Source organism: Marmota monax, unplaced genomic scaffold, assembly GCF_021218885.2.
Source record: "Marmota monax isolate L192 unplaced genomic scaffold, Marmota_monax_Labrador192_F-V1.1 WCK01_AAM20220418_F8-fsc00232, whole genome shotgun sequence".
Classification (NCBI taxonomy): Eukaryota; Metazoa; Chordata; class Mammalia; order Rodentia; family Sciuridae; genus Marmota; species Marmota monax.
This window is the reverse complement of record NW_026695232.1, coordinates 1,484,207-1,506,482: the sequence shown is the minus strand read 5'-3', so window position 1 is coordinate 1,506,482 and position 22,276 is coordinate 1,484,207. Positions and strand designations below refer to the sequence as shown.

General features: G+C 39.7%; 1 pseudogene; it reads left to right on the top strand.

Moving 5' to 3' along the window:
• Positions 1-647: 647 nt before the first annotated feature.
• Positions 648-1,434, top strand: LOC124088750 (large ribosomal subunit protein eL8-like; annotated as a pseudogene).
• The last annotated feature ends 20,842 nt before the right edge of the window (positions 1,435-22,276 follow it).

Sequence of the window (22,276 nt, the reverse complement as noted above, 5' to 3'; positions counted from 1 at the left end):
CCAAGGTGAAGGGGCACAGTATGGTAGAAGGGTGTAGCAGAGAAAAGTGCCTTAGCTCATGGCAGTCAGGAAGCAGAGAGTGCACAAAATATAAGCTCTAAAGGCATCCTCCCATGACCTAATTCCTCCAGCACACCCTACCTTCCTACAGTTACCACCCAGTATAGTAATCCTTCCAAATTATTGATCTATCAAAAGAATTAATCCCCAGGTGAGGTTACACCTCTCCTAATCTAATCATTTCCCCTCTGAACTTCCTGCATTACATGACATGAGTGTTTGGGGGACACCTCACATCTAAAGCCTAACAGAAGCCTTCCTTGTATCAGGGTGTCACTTCCCAAATAATCCTCCAGCTCTGGCTCCCAAGGACACTAATAGTGCAAAGCCTCAGGAAACAATTTCTGTTTGATTTTTAGTGGCAATTTCAAATGTTGATAACATAAAGGTTGTTTACCTGGGCTACACTGGTGCCTCCTGCCAGTAAGTTATCTTCACTTCTCGCGCCGCGGCTGTTGCCTCTTTGGGACTTTGTCTGCACCAGAGAAAATCACCACCTATGACTAGATGGCCCACGGTGGGAGGTGGAAAGGGCCTTTTTGTGAAGTAAATAATAAAACAATTGCTCTCTCCTCTAGCTGTCCAAGATGCTGAAAGGAAAGAAATCCAAGGGGAGGAAGGTGGCCCTGTACCCTGTCGTGGTCAACAAGCAGGAAGCCAAGAAAGTGGTAAACCCACTGTTTCAGAAGAGGCTGAAGAACTTGGGCAATGGATAGGACATCCAGCCCAAAAGGGTCCTTACCCACTTTGTAAAATGGCCCTGCTACATCCAGCTGCAGCAGTGAAGGGATATTCTCTAAAAGTGGCTAAAAATGCCTCTTGCGATTAACCAGTTCACCCAGGCTTTGGACTGCCAAACAGCCACCAGCTGCTTAAGCTTGCCCACATACAGTCCAGAGATGAAGCATAAGAAGCACAGGCTGTTGGCCAGGGCTGAGAAGGCTGCTGGCAAAGGGGATGTCCCCACATAGAGACCACCGGGTCCTTCAAGCAGGGGTCAATACTGTCACCACCTTAGTGGAGAACAAGAAGGCTCAGCTTGTGGTCATTTGCACATGACACAGATCATGTGCTGGTTGTTTTCCTGCCTACCCTGTCACAAGATGGGAGTTTCTTACTGCCTCATCAAGGGGAAGGCCAGGCTGGGACACTGGATGCACAGGAAGACATGCACACTGTTGCCTTCACATAGGTTAAGTCAAAGACAAAGGAGCTCTGGCTAAGTTGGTGGAAGTTATCGGAACCAACTACAATGACAGATATGATGAGATCCATTACCAGTGGGCAGGCAACGTTCTGGGTCCAAAATCTATGGCTCACATTTCAAAGCTGGAAAAGGCAAAGACCTAAGAACTCTACACTAAACTGGGATAAAGATATGCTGTTGGATTTCTATACATTCATCCAGTATCTTGAGCTGAAGGCAATAAACTTGTTTGGGGGCAGTAGCAAGCACATGCCCCACAGTGTGAAAGCTCTAGAAACTCATTGTGTAACTTGCATTAAAAGGCTGTATTTAGCAGTAAAATACTTGGAAACCAAGTCCAGATTTTGTGATTGACCAGTCACTGCCTTATTTATGGTAGGGATGAATGTGAGTCTATAAAGCTTTTATTTAAACTGATAATATATGATCTAGTAAAGTTAAGTCTCTTGAAATGAAATGAAAAAAAAAGGATCCCAGCCAGGCTCAGGACTTGGAAGCAAGCAAGGTCTACATGCCACCTGCCACAGCCCTTGCCAGGCCCCTTCTGCAGGGTCCATTGAGTAGCCACAGCTCAAATCTCTACTGTTACTGCCTTCTCCACTCAGCTCACCTATTTCCCTGTCACTTCTTTTCCAGGGAAGGAATCAGTGAGGCAAACTATTTGGAATCGCGGCAAGCAGTTTTATCTTACTTAATGACTTAAAGAATAGTGACACAATGTGGTTATTCTACAGGAGCTTTTGTTCCAATAGGATAACATCTATGATAACTCATGATGAGACATTTTGTATGATAGCATGTCATGAGTCGCTGTAGGCTTTGTGGACTGTTGCACATAATGGCCTAAAGAGGGGATAAGTCTGGTGTTGGGAATCTCCCGTAGCACTCCCACAGGGATTAATCACGGATGCAGGTGAACCTCCCCCTCAAGCTCTGCCAGAGATCCCACGGAGCACCTGAGATGGGTGTGACCTGCCAAGATATCAACTTGCTGACTACAAGACACCACAAAGCAAGACTCCTCCCTGGAAACCCATTTTTAAATTGGATTATTTGGTTTTCTGTTGTTGAGGTTTAGGAGTTCTATATATTTTATGGATATAATCCCTTGATCACATATGTGATTTGCAAATATCTTTCCTGTTCTTTGTATTGCCTTTGGACTCTGTGTTGCCTTTTGACTTTGTTGACAAGTTTTGCTTTGTTTTGGTGCCAGGGATTGAACCCAGCACTTTATTAACTATAGTTTTTAACCAGCAAACCAGAGGAAGGCAGGTAGGAAAGTACAGAAATGGCCAGCTGCTTTGGGCAGTGACCACTTCCAAAGTGGACCTAAGTGAACTGGCTCCTGACCCATTACCTTCAAAGGCTAGCACTCTTCACCTGCACTGCTAGGAGGTCCATAAGTCAGTCTGCTGAAGAAGAGAAGTGGCCAGCCTAACTCACAACAAAGTGAAGCCCACTGCCCAGTATATGACACATGCTTGCACACACACAGCTTCTAAAGAACTCTGTGAGTGATTTACCCTTAACAAAGGTAGCCAAGGACCATCAGACACTTGATGAAATCTGCCTTAACTTGCAAAACAGAAACCAGACAAATAAACTTTGACTCAGAGGAGACAGGAAACAGAATACAAGTTTTTTTTTTTTTTTAATCAGATCTTCAGTGATTCATGAGACAAGAACACTGTACATTTTTCCTTCACCAGGAGATATTAAAATTGAGAAACAAAATAAAAAGTGAAATGGAAGAGTCAGATAATAGAGTGATGATATCCCAGAATGTAGAAGAATGAAAAAAGATGTAGGAAAAAGAGTTAGAAAATTCAATGATCATTCCAGAGGGTCCAACAAACAAATGACAGGTATTTCAGAAATTTAGAATAGAAAAAATGTAGGAGAGAAAATGATCAGACAATTTAAGATTTATTGGGACTGAAAGACAGGAGTTTCCAGTTTGGAAGGGCTCATTCACTATTGAATCCAATGTGTGAAAAAACGCTCTGGGAAGGCACATGAGCATGAACTTTCAGAAAACAAAGAAAAAATAGGTGTTTTGTTTTTGCAGTGCTGAGGATGAATGCAGGGACTGCGTATCAGTAAATGTTCTACAGCTGAGCTGCACCCCAAACTCAAGAATAGATTCTTAAGGGGCTGGGGATGTGGCTCAAGCGGTAGCGCGCTCGCCTGGCATGTGTGCGGCCCGGGTTTCATCCTCAGCACCACATACAAACAAAGATGTTGTGTCCGCCAGAAACTAAAAAATAAATATTTTAAAAAATTCTCTCTCTCTCTCTCTCAAAAAAAAAAATAGATTCTTAAATCCCCTAAATAAAAAACTGAAATTTCTTTCCCCACAGGTAACCAAGCGTCAGGCCTTAAGTGTCACTGACAATTCTGAAAGGTCTTATATTTACTGTTACTGTTTTCTTGTCACATAGAAAAGGTTACATGGCTCTTTATCCTGACCTACCCATTTAATTGGTTGTGTAGGACCAGGGAAAGATTGAACAGGTTCTTCCTTAAGCCACAGAGATTTCCCAAAGTTCTCATCAGTTCTTAAGCCTGACCTCCTCTTTACATGTTATTTGTGTATTTTTCACTCCTACCCATGCAGAAGGGTTCTAAAAACACTTATACCATGCTCTGTGAATGCAGGAATTTCACTGATTACCAACAAAGATTCTGAATGTTGATATTCTGAGAAAGGCTCACAACAGTTCAATTTCTGGTAACTAATACTGTCCAGAACCACAAGATGGAGCTTTAGCTACAACAAAGGTGGTTAAATTCCATGGATGTTGGGGAACTGTAGATTGGTGGGAAAGACTCACCAAGGCCCACACATGGCACTATTGATAGAAATGACAGCCCGCATTCTGATTCCATGCTATTTTCTAAAAATACGTTTTTGATTTAGTACTATGTGACTTCAATATGTTAACACCAACACTATAGAAAAGTAAATCTGCAAATGGGTATTTTTTTACATGGCTGTTCTGGACAACATTGTATTTCCTTATAAACATTGTTCAAATGGAGAAATAAGCTGTGTTTTAAATCATGGAACAATTTTTTTTCTATAAATCCCCAAGTAAATATTTCTCACTGCACTTTTCAAATGATTTGGTTTGTCCCATTAACAGTCAAGAAACCCATGGTTCCTTATAGCCTGATTCAATTGAAAAGCGCTTAATTCAAGATCTCAAGGGTGACAGTAATTTAGGGGCACTGAGGAAGCACACTGGTGGAAAGCAGAATTTTCTTGAACACACTTAGTACAGTGCTGTGGTAACATAAGTAGCAATGTTCAGGTGTGCATTGGCTGGATTGTTCTTGGCAAAGATACCTTCTGCCCCTGAGGTCTAGCACATGGTCACTTGGTCATAAAGAAACTCAGCAGTTAGCAGAGGATGCAGCAGGCCTCCAGGGAGCTTCCAGATGGGGAATGGAGCAGGTGGTCACCTCTCCATGTAAGTAGGACAGCAGAAGACCTGCAAGGCCTGGTCCTACCTTTCTTTTCCCGCCACCCTGTCCTAGCACCAGAAGGCATCTGGGCGCACATCAGAGACACAAAAAACAATTTCATTACTAGATTATTGGTATAAGCTGGATATGAACAAGGAGGGTCACATTTTCAAACTTCCCATAGGTGATTATATAGTGTGCAAAAAAATGGTAAGAAACCATTGGGTTCTCTCACCAGAGCTAACAGAAGAGAAGGTGCTAGAGTAAAAGACACATCTGTCACCCCTCTTTCTTTGATTTGGCATCTTGAGCAATTACTTGACAAACTGTCCAATAGCACTTTAGACCTTCTGAAAGGCCATATTGGTAGGGGATTTCTATTAGTGGCTGGGGTCATTAGAGACAGAGCAAGTTGATTTCAGTATGAAGCACTTAATGTTGTGCACAGGAGGGGCAGAAACAAAGCCAGCATGTGGACTCTGCCCTGGGCCAGGTGTCTGTGTTTATGCTATTTAATCTCATCACCCTCCTGCAAGGGGTTACCCATCCATTATTGATAGATACTATGTCATAATGATTATTTGCTTTGTCCACTGTCACACAGGAAATAAAGAAAATGGTGAGAGTTCTACCCTGTAATGTTGTAAAATCTCAAATCCATCTGTCTTTGCTTTGGTCTTAGGTTTACTTCCAAAATCATACATCTTTTTATTTGATTTATAAGTGGACTAATATTCTTTGTTTGAAAACAGTACTTTCCTGACCTGGCCTGTTCATACCACTCAGCATAGGCACTAATAGGAAATGAACAAAGCTGGGGGCTCTGTTTATCTCAAGTGTAATGAAATATTATGAAAATATTAACTATTAATAATTATATTTACTTGAACAGCACATATATCATTATCTATTTTGCATTTTTCATAGCTGAGAATTTCAGCACATCTGCCACTTTCTCCTTGCAGTTTTCCTGATTTTTCCAGCTAAAAGCAAGTTTTCTGAGTTGACAGAATTTACCTGTACATCGTACAGTGTTTTATCATCTTCACCCTCAAATCATCTTTGTGGACATGCTGTGTCCTGCTACATTACAATACTTTTGAGATTCAGTCTGATATTTATTGTCCCTATAGCACAGAGCTTAGTGCCTTGAAGAATTATCTCAAATATTCATTGAACGAATAAATTTTTCTACCACTCCTAATCTCTGACCTGAACAAAGTCCTTTATTAAAAAGGATAAAAACTTAAATATATCACAAATGAAGAAAAAGGATGTATGTGTGTATCTGTGTGTGTATATACATAAATAAGTGCACACATATGCATGCCAAGCTTGGCTTTATGCATCATCACAGATTTGCAAAATTAATAACAGCTGGATTAGTTAATTCATCTACCATTCATTTAAGACTACACCAAAAGGTGTTTGTTTGCTATGGGACGGTTCCGGATCACTAATGGAAATAAATCAGCACTACAGAATTAGGTTTCCTTGAAACCTTTCTTCTGATTTAGATGTGTTCTCCCGAGATGAAGTGCAAATATTTTTGTTCTTGTGTTGAAGCCAACTTTCTATGGTTCAGAAGATTCCTCACAGCTAGGATCCTGAAGTACATGGGAATGTCTGTGGCTGGCCCAACCCTCTGGATAGTGGTTCTTAAATATCTGTAAGGACCACAATCACACAGAGAACTTGTAGTGTCAATTCTCTCTGCCCCACATTCTGATCCACTGTGCCTGGAGGTATGACCAAGAAACAGTCACTATTGTAAGCACCCTAGGTGATTTTAAAGCAGAGAGTCCCAGAACACTATGAGGAACACACTGCCATGTCTTGGAACAGCTCTGCACAAAGTTGAAGTTCCTAGTGCATTGGAGACATAATTACTAATGGGCTATGAATACTTGTAAGACCACAGGGAGTGCCTTAGTCTATAGGGCAAATAGGTCAAAACTGAACTGTTACACAGGAAAAGCCAGATAAATTTGTAGCACTTGTCATCTTTCATTCATCATATAAATCTTAGTGACAAGGAAGTAAGTATTTGAAAATACATTGATCAATCCTTTGTTTATAAATTCATGATTTTCCTTTAAGGTAATGTTATGGTTTGGATGTGAGGTGTCCCCTGAAAACTCACGTGTGAGACAATGCAAGAAGGTTCAGAGGAAAAATTATTGGGTTAGGAGTCTTAACCCTATTGGTGATTTAATCCGGGTAGGGATTATCTGAGTAGTTAACTGAAGTGGTAGGGTGTGGCTGGAGGAGGGAATTAATTAGGGTGTGGCTTTGGTGTATACATTTGTCTCCGGAGAGTGGAGTCTCTATTTGCTTCCTGATCACCTTGATGTGAGCTGCTTCCCTCTGCCACCCTCTCCAACCATGATGTTCAGCCTCACCTCAAGCCCTAAGGAATGGAGCCCTCAAATAAACTCTTCCTCCTCAACGATTGTGTTGGTTGGGTCTTTAAAACAGGTGATGAAATGATTTGCATGATATAGAAGACATATTAAGTCCTATTACCACAAAGGGAGTAGTTGAAAGCCAGATCGGATGCTGTGGAGAATACAATTAATATATTTCAAACTATATTTGTAGCCATCATGTGCAATACGACATAAGAAAAAATAAGTTTTATTAATTTAAGGCTACCCATCTGAAAGGCTGGAGTGCATGCCATAGAAGTGAACAAATCAAATAATTGAACAGGAATTCAAGCATTAGTTTATCTAACTTATTCATTTGTTGTAAAGATCAGAGTTGGTGATGACTGAATCACAAATTAGCAGTGCTAAGGAACTTCAAGTGGTCTTTGAACTGACGGATCATGACCATCCAGGGACTTGCCAAAGGACTGACTTACAGGCCCTGCTGCAGAAAATGCCAGGTCCCTGGACATAGCCTGAGGCCTCTTCTCCCAAACTGGGATAAACTTAATATTATTTCTTTCAGAAACATCTTAACATTCTTCTTCCACCAGTATTCTCTTGCAGTTAACTACTGTCCTATAAAATGAGCAAAAATGAAAATGTACAGAGTAGTCATCAGGATTTTCACTGGGAACTTGAGCTATCTCCTTTGCTTGGTTTTCAACCCTTTTTTTTCCTTTTTTAAAACATTATTATTTTTTTAGTTGTAGGTGGACATAATACCTTTATTCCATTTTTATGTGGTACTGAGGATCGGACCCAGTGGCTCACCCATGCTAGGCCAGTGCTCTCCCCCTCTGAGCCACAACCCCAGCCCCCCAACCTTTTTTTTTTTCTATGATGAGCTTCAAAGGATTGGCCCAGGACTAGATGCTGTTATATAAGCAAGGGTTTCAACTGTTGTTATTGAATAAAAGGTTGCCACTTCTATCCAAAAGTACTTTGAGAAAACTGATACTTTCATTTTCACATAGTTAAAAGCTAATCCAGGGGACACCAGAGATTCAGTTATCTAGACAGAGAATTTTCTCATGGACATGAATACACCAAATTCATACCTCCAAGTTTTGCTTTATGTGCAAAAATAAAGTACATAAAGCAAAGAACCATGCCATGTCTTTCTCATTGCTTCTGGCATGCGACCCACTGCTCAGTGCTCTTTAAAGGGTACTGGTCAGGACTGACAGAAGCAAGAATGCTTTTTAAAGAAATACAACCAGGGGCTGGGGTTGTGGCTCAGTGGTAGAGTGTTTGCCTAGTGCACGTAAGGCACTCGGTTTGATCCTCAGCACCACATAAAAAAATAAAATAAACAAAACTAGAAGTATAAAAAGTCAACTTTTAAAAATCTTAAGCTAAACAAACAGGATGATGCTAAAAATATTTAAAGTTGGTAGCTACTTACAAAGAAGAGGAGGTTGCTCTCTAAAAATCTCTTAATAGAAAAAAATTAAAATTTGAATTCCCGAGTTAATTTCTTTTTGAGAACTAGTCCTAAATATTAGGAAAACAGACTTATTGTCGGGGCTTACAAAATGATTTGTAAGAATTTCATTCTTTCTCTAAACGTCTGAGGTAAGAAACATGGAATACTGGTCACAGTGCAGGTTATGGGCTTTTCTGGTGGTTTCTTTCCAGTTTACTAGTCAGATATTGCATATACCTTTTTCTATGGCTATTCCATTTCAACTAAGGACCATAATGGCTCAGAATGGCAGCTCTGGGGAGCCCAGATTTAATTCTTGGTTCTGATCAAGTGACTTTAAACTATTCCCTTTTCTTTCTTGGTTTCCTTGGAGTTAAAACAGACTAACTGGACATATGTCACAGTTGTTACAAGGCCTGAGTTGGAAAATACTCATTAAAGAATTTAACAGTTCTGCCCAGAATGAGGCAGTTAGTTAACACTTAATACATATTGGTTGCTGTCACTGTCATCATTGTCATCATCAAATAATAAGTAATACAATGACAAGACTATTTTTAAGAGTCTATTCATGTTCATTCAGAGATGTGTTATTAGTAACTAAGATTATCCAAGGTAAATCTTGCTTTAATTCTTTTGGTGATCATCTGGTTAATAAACTTGTTAGAAAAAGGGACGGGCTCTGTAAAAAGATTTCTTCTGGTGTCATACATAATACATACAATCACAGTGTCCCACAATAGGGGAGGCAGAAGAAATCTTATCACATGGCTTTGTCTTCACAGAAGACTGAGATCCAGAGAAAGGAGATTTCATGAAGTAGAGAAGGGAAGCAAGAATTGGAATTGTTGGCTAAGGATATACTCAGTATTAGAGCGCTGGCCTAATATACACAGCATGTGCAAGGCCCTGGGGTCAGTCCCCAGGCATCCCTCCCCCCCAATAGGTCTTATTACTTGCCTCAGTAATTAGATGAAGCAAATAAGTCAGAGTCAGTCAAATCTCTTTGTGGAACTGGGGTGAGGGACCTCTCAATGGGCAGAACAACATGAGCACCTGCTGGTTCACTCTTTAATACGATATTATCAAGTTAGGAATGGGTTAGGAATGGAAGAGACAAAGATGATTAAGCCATAGGTCCTGTCCTCCAAGAGTTTCTAGTCATCTAAGAGCCATCAAGTCTACTCTGCAGACAAAGGAGACCAGAAACAGGGCAACTGAGAATAATTTGAAATCTATAACAAGTGTTTCATTCAACTGAGAGGAACAGCAGCCCTAAGTTTTAGGCAGCATATACTAAATTTATTTTCTTTCTTTTAATCAAACCCATAAAACTGAAACTGCACACTGGAGCCTGCATGTGAGGAGCTCTGGGGATTTGACTTGAAGCATCGTGTGAGCCTTTCAAATGCTGGACACATTCATATTCTGTTTGTGGATGATCTGTGCCATTGTCACTTTACTAGTATAAAGAAGACAAAAAATTGACAGCTATGGAAGCCATCAGCCTAATACTATCAATATTTCACTCTCTGAGGCTGAAAAACAATGCAGCAGAACATACTGTTTTATTCACTTGAGATCACATAATCAGGGCATCATCATCATCGTGAGCTGAGCACACATTCTGGCTGGTTCCAGGTCAATGGCCATCCTGCCTAGCTCTGGGGTATGATGGTAACAATGCAGAAAGCATTTTTCCAAGGCAGTTTTGTTTTTTCACTGTCACCACTGTCAGCACCAGTGCTAGAAGATTCAAGGTGGCACGACTCAAATGTAGCTTTGTGCATTCTCATGACCTCAGGCATAAATATTCTCTTGCTGTCAGCTGAACAACATAGCTCTCCTAGCCATGCCAGGCCTATCAGTCTAGTGAGAAAATACTTGACGACAAGCCCTGTGATCAGTGATCACGGAGTAGTTCAGTGCTCTGAGGCCGTCTACTGATTAAAACAGACAGGGTAGTGCCAAGAGTTCAAAAACTGTCCAAGTATCTTCTGCCCACAAATACTTAAACATTTTTTGTGTGTGTGTGATAAGATAAATGTAGTGCTGGGGACTTTGGTGTATGCCTATAATTCCAGTTGCTCAGGAGGCTGAGGCAGGAAGATTACATGTTCAAAAACAGTGTCAGCGGGCTGGGGATGTGGCTCAAGCGGTAGCACGCTTGTCTGGCATGCATGCGGCCCAGGTTCGATCCTCAGCACCACATACAAAGATGTTGTGTCTGCTGAAAAACTAAAAAATAAATATTAAAAAAAAAAATTCTCTCTCTCTCTTAAAACAAACAAACAGTGTCAGCAATTTAGTGAGGCCCTAAGCAACTTAGTGAGATCCTGTCTCAAAATTTCAGAAAGGGCTGGGGATGTGGCTCACTGATTAAGCTCCCCTAAGATCAATCCTTGGTACAAAAAAAAAAAAAAAAAAAAAAAAATACATGCACATGTGCGTGTGCACACACACACACAATGTAAAATTTACTATTTCAACCATTTTAAGTAAAAAATTCAGTACATTCAAGTAATTATAGAACTGTTACCACCTCTATCTCCAGAAATTTTAATCATTCTAAACTGCACTCATTCTAATTCTGTACCCATTAAACACTAGCTCTTCATTTCCTCCAGCCCAAGCCTGGCAAACACATTTCTACTTTCTGTCTATGAATTTGAACAGTCCAGGTGCCTTTTATAAGTGGAATCACACAGAACTTAACCTTTTGTGATTGGTTTTCTTCACTTATCATAATGTTCTTAAGTGTCAGAATATCCTTCCTTTTAAGGTTGGAAGCTATCCCGTTGGGTGCATACCATATTTTGTTTATACATTCAACTGTCAAAGGTCACATGGGTCACTTCATCTTTTGGCTGTGATAATGCAGTTATGAACACGGGTGAACAAATAGCTCATTAAGGCCCTGTTTTCAGTTCTTTTGGACGTATACCTAGAAAGACATTTTTGTAATTAAAAACAGTAGGGGGGCTGTATTGGGAAGCCCTAATGTAGTATCATTTTCATCATGTGCACACCTAAAAATGGGAAAGGAGATTTCATGAAGCCAGAGAAATAAGTTCAACAGACTATGTTTGTCAATTCACAAAATTAACTAAGTAAGTGATTTCTTGGCTAACATCCTCATCCAGTAGAATCCTCAAGTCATGATAGAAAACATTTTAGAATAAAAAAATCTAATTTAATTTGTTTTTCTATATTCTGCTTAGTTTCTCTCTTAATTTATGGATCTTTCATTAGGGCTAATTCGTTTAGTTTAACTTGATTTGTTTTTTGTTCAGAGCTCCAGTTAAATTGTTTTAAGTCCTTCACATATTATTCCTAAAATTAGCAGTACAACATCTGAAAGAGAAATGATTGCTGAGCGACCTCGATTAAACTAAAAAATGCCAAAACAAATGCAATGATAATTAAAGACATTTTGGAGAATTTAAAATTTTATAAATCATAGAACACATGGCATTTGAAAAATCAGTCTTGTGTAAGGAAAAGGACCTAAAAATCAATGAAGTGTGTTACACTGCACATAATCAGATCTATAACTTTGACCTTTGAAACTGTGAACTTTTAATGGTGCTCATTAATCAACCAGACTTCCAAGAGTGAGTTTCTTCCTCCACATAATATATTATACTTTTACTTAGATATGTTTAACTTCACTTAAATTTGGATGCTGCTACTGTTCTTTACATCAACTGTCAACTATAAAATAAAAATGTGCACAGGATATGTACTGTTTATTTATGTTGCATTCCTTTGATAAAATATTGTCTGTATTTGGCAGAATTTCCTTGAGGGTATGGTACCATGGCCGTGGAGGGCAGAGGACATTTCATACTAATTACAGGATGACAGAACCTGAGCCTTACCACTGGCAAGCTCAGGCCTGGTGAGTGTCCTTCCTTGAGGGGTTATCAACAAACTTGTCTTAATCTTTACAGAATCAGGCTTGTACCCTGAAGTTTCAGTTAGAAAAAAAATAACAATTTTGAATTTTAGGGAAAAGTTGTGGGACAGAATTGTTTGGAAATTCAAATAAATAATGTCACTAAAGTCTAAGCACCTACAAGCAATTAGGACATCCTGAAGCTAAGCCTGTTCACCTCAGGCTCCCAAGCAGGCACGCGTTGACCTGGGCTCAGGAGTGGGCTGTGGCAGCACACAGGCAGACTGGAAAGTGCTGCAACTCTCTGAGAGAGGGTGGCAGGGCTATGGTCCTATTTGTGTTAGATGTACGGTGGTGATGGACACTGGTTTACTTCAGCCAAAAGCAGCAAAGAACCAAGTAGGGTCACAAGGCTGTGAACTGGACAGACACTGGACAACTCAAGAAATTTCACAGCCCTGGAAACCATTTAAATTATCTTCTTCAAAGACAGGTAATAAAGATGGGGTTAGGCTGTTATCCCTTGGTATTAGTGGGGGTTGGTTCCAGGGGTCTCTGTGGATGTTCAAGTCTTTTATGTAAAATTGCATAGTACTTGTATATAATATACATCTTCCCGTATATTTTAAATTATCAGATGACTTAGAATACCTAATACATTGCAAAGGCTGTGTGACTCGTTGTTACTAGTTTTTTTAGGGAATACTGACCAAAAAAAACCTCTGTACATATTTAGGACAGATGCAATCTTTTTCCTAATGTTTTTGGTCTTCAGATGGTTGAATTCATAGATTTGGAACCTGTGGAAATGGAGAGGTGACTGCATAGGGAAACAGACTATTGCCTTAGTCTCAGATGATAGCAGATTGATAAATCTTACTCCTCTCTAAGGCAGCAAAAAAGATTATATGAAGAAATTCATACTCAGGTGTTAGCAAATGCCCTGCCCTTGCATGAGTCCCAGGTTTCCTGCCTTCTCACATGGGCTGAGGCAGCAGGTGGCCCTAGGCACTCAGGCTCTGAATAATCCCAAAGAAGGAAAGCCTAGATGGATGGCTTCCCTCCTGGAACCATCCACAAGAATCAGAACCATGAGGGGCAGCCCATATTCTTTTCTCTCTAGGGAGTTGTTTTCAAAGACTATAAGGATGATTCAAGGAACAGGGTTAAAGAAATTAACCTTCTAAGATAAAGTGGCCTAACAGGACTATCTGAGGCTCAAGAGTCCAAAGGATTCCACCTTGAAGCAGACAAAGATTCAGAAATCAACAGAAATTCGAAGTGCAGAATGCAAGATTGAGTTCTGATGGTAAATGGGAGGTATAATCATTCACGACCACCTGGCCACATCACCCACAAGATAACCAGAGTTTAAATATCCTTGTGTTTCCAAGTAGGAACCACCTATTCACAAACTAGGTTGCAGGCCAGTTGAGCTACCTGAAGACATTAGAGCACTAGCAAGTGTGTGGTAAGGAGCAAATGTGGATGAGGAAAGGGCCTACCACCTTCTCCTGGTTTATGACCCACCTATGGCTAGAAATATAGGTAAAAAGAGATTTTTTAAATGTGGTCTTTTATATGTCTTGGCTCTGCTTGTTTTAAAATAGAATTAGAATCACAAACTGGTGACTGAATACCTACTTGGCCAACACAGTATCAAAAATTGATTAACTTCCAACAAATAAAATGAGAAGATTTAATCAAAGAAATCAAGATCTCTTCCCTCTTTCTAGGGGGGACAGGAACATATATGAAATTGCTGTATGTGAACTGAAGCCGGAAAGGGAATGCCTTCTCGACAAATGCTCTGCACCAAGACCTCACCTGTACTTAACTGGGTCATCCTTAGGGGCCCCATGTGGGCATTTATAACTATACCTTCTGAGACCTGTAGGACCAGAACCCTCACTTAACAAATCATAAAAGAAAAATCTTGACAGTTGTGACTCTAATACTACAGCATGCTGGCAGCATTTCAAATACTGTACTCTTAAAGCAATGGTACACTGTGACAAGCTGATGATGGTACTGTGCTTTCAGCCAACGACTACAGAAAGATCCTGAGTTTTACAGAACAAGGGGCACCTGTGAGTTTTACTCTCAGGAGTCACTGCAGTAGGGTGGTTAAGGACTTAGACACATTTGTATTTAATCCTGCTTCTACATAAAATAGTGTTATTCTAACAGCTAAATGAAGTAAAGTGAAAGTGCTCCAGAATGTTTCCGATATGCTCAAACTACCTTTTCTCACTGACCAAGAATAAAAGAGCAGCTGGCAACCTTTCCCAAAGGTGATCTGTTTGCCTTTTCCCACTTAGGAGCTCCTTTTCCATCTCTTAGGGTGAGATACTAAGGGTCAAAGGGCGGTGAACAAGCTGCTCCAACACCTGGCCATTTAGGAGGCGGAGCGGGAACCCTGTCACTGGGAATAAACCAGTCCCGCCCTCCCACTTCACCAGCTCCTTTTCTGGAGACACCTGCCAGGTTAAACGAAGAGAGAAACTGGACTTAACCGCAGGCACTGTGCAGCTGAGCTCCCCGAGCCCGGCATCAAGGCGTCCAGAAAACTGGGTCCACGGACTCACCGACGAATAAGCCGAGGCGGACAGCATAGGACCCACGGAAAGGGAAGGTAGTGCGCCTTTTCCTACCTCCCAGGAGCCGGCGGAGCCGGGAGTGGACGCCGCGGCTTGCACCCCACTGTCTCGCCTTACCCCAAGTTAAATTAAAGAAATTTCAGGAAAAGGAAGGAAAAGAATAGTATCGGGTCAGGACCGCACCCTCCCGCCGACAGCTCGCGGAATACCGCACCCGCGCTTCGGGCAAACTAAAGAATGGCGGCGCCGGATGATGACGTCAAGCCGGGAGCAACGAGATTGCCGGCTCCCAGCCTGGCTAGAGTGGCCTTTGAGCAGAGGTTCCCGCCAGCCAGCCGCTGTGCGCTTTGAGACCACCTTAGTCCGAGTGGGCGTAGGAATCTACAGACTCAGCCACACAGTGCCTACCTAGTCCGAGTTCTTGGGTAGCCCATAGGCTGAGGGGACTTGAGTAGCCTCGCTCAGTAAATCCGGACACACACCAGATCCTTGTGGTTTTCCTGGTTTGGGGAGGGCGGGTGAAGGGCGGCTGATTGCGGCTCAGACGGCCGCACAGGGAGGGAACGCTGCCTGGGCATCCCAGGCAGGTGGGTTATCTGGGGAACTCCAGGTTAGGGAGTTGTGGCCGTGGACTGCCGGGCCGCTGTCTTCCCCGAAGCTGAAGTTCGGCGTGATGACAACGCTGCGGATTTGTGAATCAAGTCCTGGGACTCCGTGGGTCCTGTAGCTCCTGGAGCACTCCTTTCTCTTTTCTGAAATGAAAACACTGTTTTCAGGGGGCGGTTGAAGAGAATGAAATAGCAGCCGGGAGTGTGGACTGTAGAGCAATATAAGTAGTATTTATTAATATTTTTTTTAAACCTGGAATCAATTAAATTTGCATTAAGTTATCTGCTAAAAGAGAATACAGTCCCCGTCGTTTATTATAAAGTCGGCTGTGCTGTACTGCATCCTGAGTAGAAGAATCCTTTGCAAAATCGTGTCCCTTTGCAATTTCCTCCCTTGCAGTTTTCCCCCGGAGAGGCTTGGTCAATGAGAAGCGGAGCAGCAGTAATCCTCAGTTGGAATTATATTGTGGAAAGAGGACTGACCCAAACGAAAAGGAATTTTTGCTCTTACTCTCATACATGTCCCTAAAAAGAAAGCTAGGCGCACACTATACCTTGTTCTCTACACTAAGAATACAAGGAGCTAGTAAGAATACAGGGAGCTAAGGAAAAGATAATTTTGCAGATTCTTGCCCTTAAGTGCGAATGTGAATAATGAGGACTGCCTGGACGATTACAGCCTTTTTTAGAATCAAAGAATCATTGAGGTTTAATTGTAAATTCATATAGTTAATGTAACTTAAATGTAAATTAAACATACAAATTGAGACCAAATTAGAATGATTTATTTTGGAAATATATTTTTTAAGGTAGTGGAAGGAGAAGAAATGAGCTTTTTTGCTGAGTGAAGAAACAAAACAGAGAAGAAGGGGGGGTGGGGGTGGGAAGTAGCCATTATCAGATAATAGGGAATGTTTAAGGGGTACAGATTTTCAGGGATAATTTAAAAATTTTAAGAGATGGGTGGTGATGGTTACATAACAGTGCAGATGTACTAATGCCACTAAATAGGACACTTAAGTTGGTCAAAATGCTTAATTTTATGTATATCTTACTACCATAAACAATTTAAAAGCTATTTTAGAAAAAGCAGTCTGACTAGGTAACTAAAAACGAAAAAGGTAATCACAGACAAAAATGATCTAGAACTTTCAAGATAAGGTTGTATACAATAAGGCAAGAAAGAAGGTAATTCTTTTAAAGCTGTCCATGAAAATATCACAGTAAAATACATTAGTATTTAAATTATAAAACATTTTTATAATTCAGTGCACTTAATATACTGTACCCCATAGGGTGCTCTAATATTTTGAGCTCGATAATATAGCTATTATGCCCATTTAACACAAAAATTAATTATGATTTTTTAAAAATTATGATTTAATTTAAAAAAACCTGGGTAGTTTCACTTTTGGTGATAACTTCAGAGGGGTTCTTGATAGAAGTTAGCAGCAAAAGTGAGACTACCCAGGGTTTTTTTAATTAAATCATAATTTTAAAAATTAAATCATAATTAATTTTATTTGAAAGCTATAAATTTATATATGTATATGTGTCTATTAGTCAAGGTTTTTAAAAACTATGATAGTACATTCTCCTAGTCCTTTTTTCTATTAAATCTGTCACATTCTGAAAGAGGAAAATATTGTTAAGTGAAAAAAGTTAGAGATCAGGATACAGCATGATTCCATTTACATTACATCTGTGTCTATGCACAATCTGTATAAGAGTTCCAAAGCAATATCCACAAACTGTGAGCAATGCCTATCTCTAGGAAAAGCAGGGCCAGCAGTTGACTTCCTTCCTGAGAAATTGACTCAGTGAGGTAAACAAATGAACATTATATGCTGTGTAATTGGAAAAGTGTGGAGAATCATAAGTTGTACTGAGATATGAAAGCTGCACTAATTCTTCTCACTGGTAAATGCCTCTTCCCTGCCACCAAACACAGCCTTTGAAAATTCAAATTCTTAACTCCTACAAACTTCTCAAGGGGCAATTTGGAAATGCTATAAAGACTTTTAAATGCACATTTTTTTTTGTATTTACTTAAAGAGGTATGCTTCATTTGAGAAAAATCTCAAAGATATACACGAAATCCTTAATTTGGGTAGAATTAAGGACATGTGGGATTAGAAGATGGAGTAGTTATGGAACTTTCATTATTAATGAACTTATATATCTTTTATAATTAGAAAAGTCTTACTCTCAAGTTGCTCTTAAATAGGAAAAACTGTCTACTGTACCCATTAAATACCTCTGAACCTTTATACCAAGAAGTAAGATCATATACTTACACTCTGGTAGTTTCCAATTCTGTTTGGAAGACAAGACTTGCAAATAAATCAATTCAGGAGAAAAACTAAGACAGCCTACTTTAAGTTCTAAATTGGCTGTGCTCAAATACATATGGCCAAAATGCAAAATGTGGTGGTGGATATTGTCTAAAAGAAAAGGTCAATTTCAGGGAAGTAACGATTAACATGGCAACGAATTCATTGGACCAAATGAGAGAGAGAAGGAATTTCTAGGAGGAAAAGACTTAAACTAATAAATACCTAACAGTGGGAGCAATCAGTTTGTGTGTGAATGTTAAGAGTCATGGTTGGGGACTGGGGCTGTAGCTTGCCGCGTCCGGCCAAGGGAGCCGAGTCCGGCGAGGGACGGCGAGGTTAAAAGACACATAGGACACCAAGGTTCTTCATCCAGGAGTCAATAATAATCTTTATTGTTAACACACCTTTTTTTATACCCCAAGCAGCAGAAGTGGAAAACTACCCAAAAGCAGGAGGGAGGGGGGAGAAATTTAGTTTCAACATCTATTATTGTCAGGTATCGAAACCTCCCTTAACAATAAGTCCATCAGACCAGAAAAGGTCAAGGCATTCCCATGGGATACATATGTCTCAGACGGATAAGCAGGAACAGAAAAACCGCAAGTTCGTTATGGCCTTGTGAGCTGGCCACACTGGCATGCAGAACAAACTAGTGGAGGTAGGGCTCCAGGGGCCAAGGTGGACCTGTTGCCAACAGTAGCTTAGTGGTAGAGTGCTTGCCTAGCATGTATGAGGAACTGGGTTTGATCCTTAGGATCACATAAAAATAAGGAAATAAAATAAAGGTATCCTGTCCATCTACAACTACAATAAATTTTTTTTCAAAAAGAGTCATGGATGGAAACACATACCAGAGTTTTAACAAAGGATTTTGATGCCAAATTTTGTGCTCATTACACTATTACATTAAGTAATTACCAATTTTTTTTGTGTACCTTTTATGGAGCCAGGCACTTTTTCCTGTGTTATTTCTACTCCTTATAACAATATTGTACACATATATTAACAAGGAAACAGCTTCATTTACCCTAGGTCATGTGAACAGAGCAAGCTGAGATTGGGATCTGAGCCTAGATCTAATCCCAAAACCAGTATTTTTCTCAAGTCTTAACTCTTAAATAAGTATATATTTTTTAAAAAGACCAACACCCAATGACAGGTAACATTTAATTATTATAAACATTAGAATTTTGAGCAACTTTTTGTCCTCATGCTGGCTTTTGAGGTATGACAGGGTGTACTGGGGACTACCACCATTAGGAAATAACCTGCCACAGGAAACTCTAGGTGTGTGGTTTCCCCTTGGGCACTTTTGAGTTTCATTTACCACTGAGGTGGTAGGATCTAGGAAAAAAAGGACCAAGGGGTAGCAAAAGTCTGTCCTTCCTATTGCCTAGGCAAAAGGAAACCTGCTGCATGCTCACCCGTCAACCACATTATGATGCTGGATTGCAGATTTGGCTAGTTCAGGATCTGGGTCCTAGCCACTCCATTTCTATCGTGTAGTTTCAATGGATTGAAAGATTTATAGGCAAAACTTGGCAAAAAAAAAAATGGCGGGGTAGGTGGGGAGCTCCTGCACTGGGAAAGGAATGGAACTGAGAATAAAAAATAGAGGGGAGATGGCATTTTGTATATATTTGGGGACTCAAATGTTGTGAGGAAAAGAGGAATTTACATAAAAACTATGGCTATGTTATATTCATTGTAGGATGGAGGCAGTTTTCATCCATTTATGTTGATATTTTGCTCTTTATTTCAACAAGAATTACTTTATAGGAATTACTTTTGTTTATTTAGTTTTTGCAGTGCTAGGGATTGAAATCAAGGTCTTACTAGTGCTACATAAGCACTCTGTTGCTTAGCTGTGCTCTAGCTCTCAACACAAATCTTATGAGAGCTTACTCTCTGTCAGGCTCGGATACAATATTATTGTATTATGCAGTATTATCAAATCATTATGACAAGTACTATATTGCTATGAATTCAATATGGTTTCACTTTTATCATTTGAAGGGAGCTATAGATGGTAATGTTACCTTTGACCTCATTCTCTTCTGCCATCTGTATCTCTGATATGAGTCAATTTCAGGGAAGGATCTAATTCTAGAGTCACAGTGACTGCATCTGCTGGAATTTTTTCGTCTTTCTCACCATGCAAGGGGCTCCCTTTGATTCTAAATCTACTCTGTAAAAAAAATTCAACGCAGCCACTTCTGGACTTTTCAAGCCCCAAGATCCTGAATTTAGACACAAATCTCTGTGTCTCTATTCTTCCCCCTTGGCCGGGGCTCAAGTGTGCTATTTAAATGCTGTTCTTCCCAGCAGGATGGACACTTGGGCAACCTCAGCAGGGAACCTTTCTCATAAAATGCAGAGACCCTCCTTGACCCCTCTTCCAGTGGCTTCCAATCATTCCCTCACTTTGAGATGTTCTTACTCTGCTCCAAACTCACAAAAACGTGTTTTTTTTGGTGAAGACCGATAGCCTTTGGTATCATTTTATCATATTTTCAAAAGTCTTGTAAGCTCCTAGAGGAGAAGGCTACAATTTATTCATTTTTGTTTCTCAAGACTCTTGGAATGAAGTGGGCTATGAAGTGCATATGCTTGAAATCATAATATAATCCAAAAGGCATTTCTATTTTATTTTGGGATACATTTCACATTATATGTGCTGGTAAGGGGGAAGCCAACTGCAGTTTTCAAGTGTGCTTTGCATAACTAAAATTTAATTTAAACTTATTTTTGAGTCATTTCTTGAATACAACAGCCAAAAGAAGAGGAAAGTATCAAGAAAATCATTTTGTGATTAAAGGGTGCTGGTCAGAATTTTAAGTTTGTTCTGGATGACCCACAACAAATAATGAACCTGGAGGGAATCAAAGGCTGCATCTTTACCTCCTCTACCCCTTCTCTCAACTCTGTTTCTCACTTCTCATTCCTCTTTTCTCCAACCTTGCTACTATGTGTGATGTGTGTGTTCACTTACTTATTAATTTAATAAATATTTTGAGTGCCTACTCTGTGCCAGGTAATGCCTGACTGTAACTCAAACTATATAATCTATTGTTCCCTAATGAGACATTTCTTATTGAAACAAAATTTTCTTCTGTAATTTATATACCATCTAAGAGAATATGGACCAAAAAAAAGTTTTTTTTCCCCTAAGCAGCAATTTAATGGGAATTAGGTGAAAATCCGAGAATGAAATGATCATTTAATGGGCCTCTGTTTTTACTAGCTGGTATTAGTTATATTATATACTCTGCTCTAGACATATTACTTTTTAAATGGTTATCATCTACTTATCTCCAGATATATTAAAGGAAGAACTAAGTTGACTGGAGCAATTTCATACCCCAAATGTCTTTTCATCCTTACTCCACAAGACAAATTAGATTTGCAGGCATCCAGACCTCAAATCTATTTGCTCTTTAATAATTTAAGCACTGAAAGGTCAAGCAGCTCTTTTCTATCCCCCTTTATCAAAGTCCAAGTGATAATGAAAAATAGCTAAATCCTCTCTGCTGCCCAACTGCCATACATCAATGTCTCCCTGATGGAAATTAGCATGTTATTAGCACCCAGGTCAATGGTACCTTGACTGAACTGTGTGACTGGTGTGTTTTACATCTGTACAAATAACATAATTTCACTAATCAATTTCATAAAAATCTTCCCATCAAAATAATAATCTCAAAACTAGCTTTGAAAATCTTAGTCTGGTTTTTCTAAGAAGATTTTTTTTTAAAAAAAAGACAAATTCTCAAGGATAGAAAGCAAATCAGAAATTTCTGCCTTAGTGAGCTGAATTAAAATTCTATTATCCTTTTAATGTATTACTAAGGCTCCTTTTGTTTATTAAAGTTGCACCATTCCAAATGCTGGTCTACCACTATTCTGGAATTTAAGGTAACAAAATCTTCCCACTGGTTTTGCAATATTAAAGTACAACCCATAGTAAAGATGAATCTGTCAAAAATGTAACATCACTTCTATCAGAACTTGCCAATGGAATAAAATTGAATTTAAAGTTTAATTTATGCTAGGCTTTTCTACAACAAAACTCTAAGACCTTTACAAGGAGAATAAGAAATCTGCATTTATATAGCATAGCACCTGAAGTATAACCTAGAAAAGAACATCTGAACGTCTTTTATGTACTTTTTAAACTTGAAAGTTCAAATGTGATAAAATGTTTGTAAGTTTTTTTTTCTGACTTTGAGGTCTTTGAG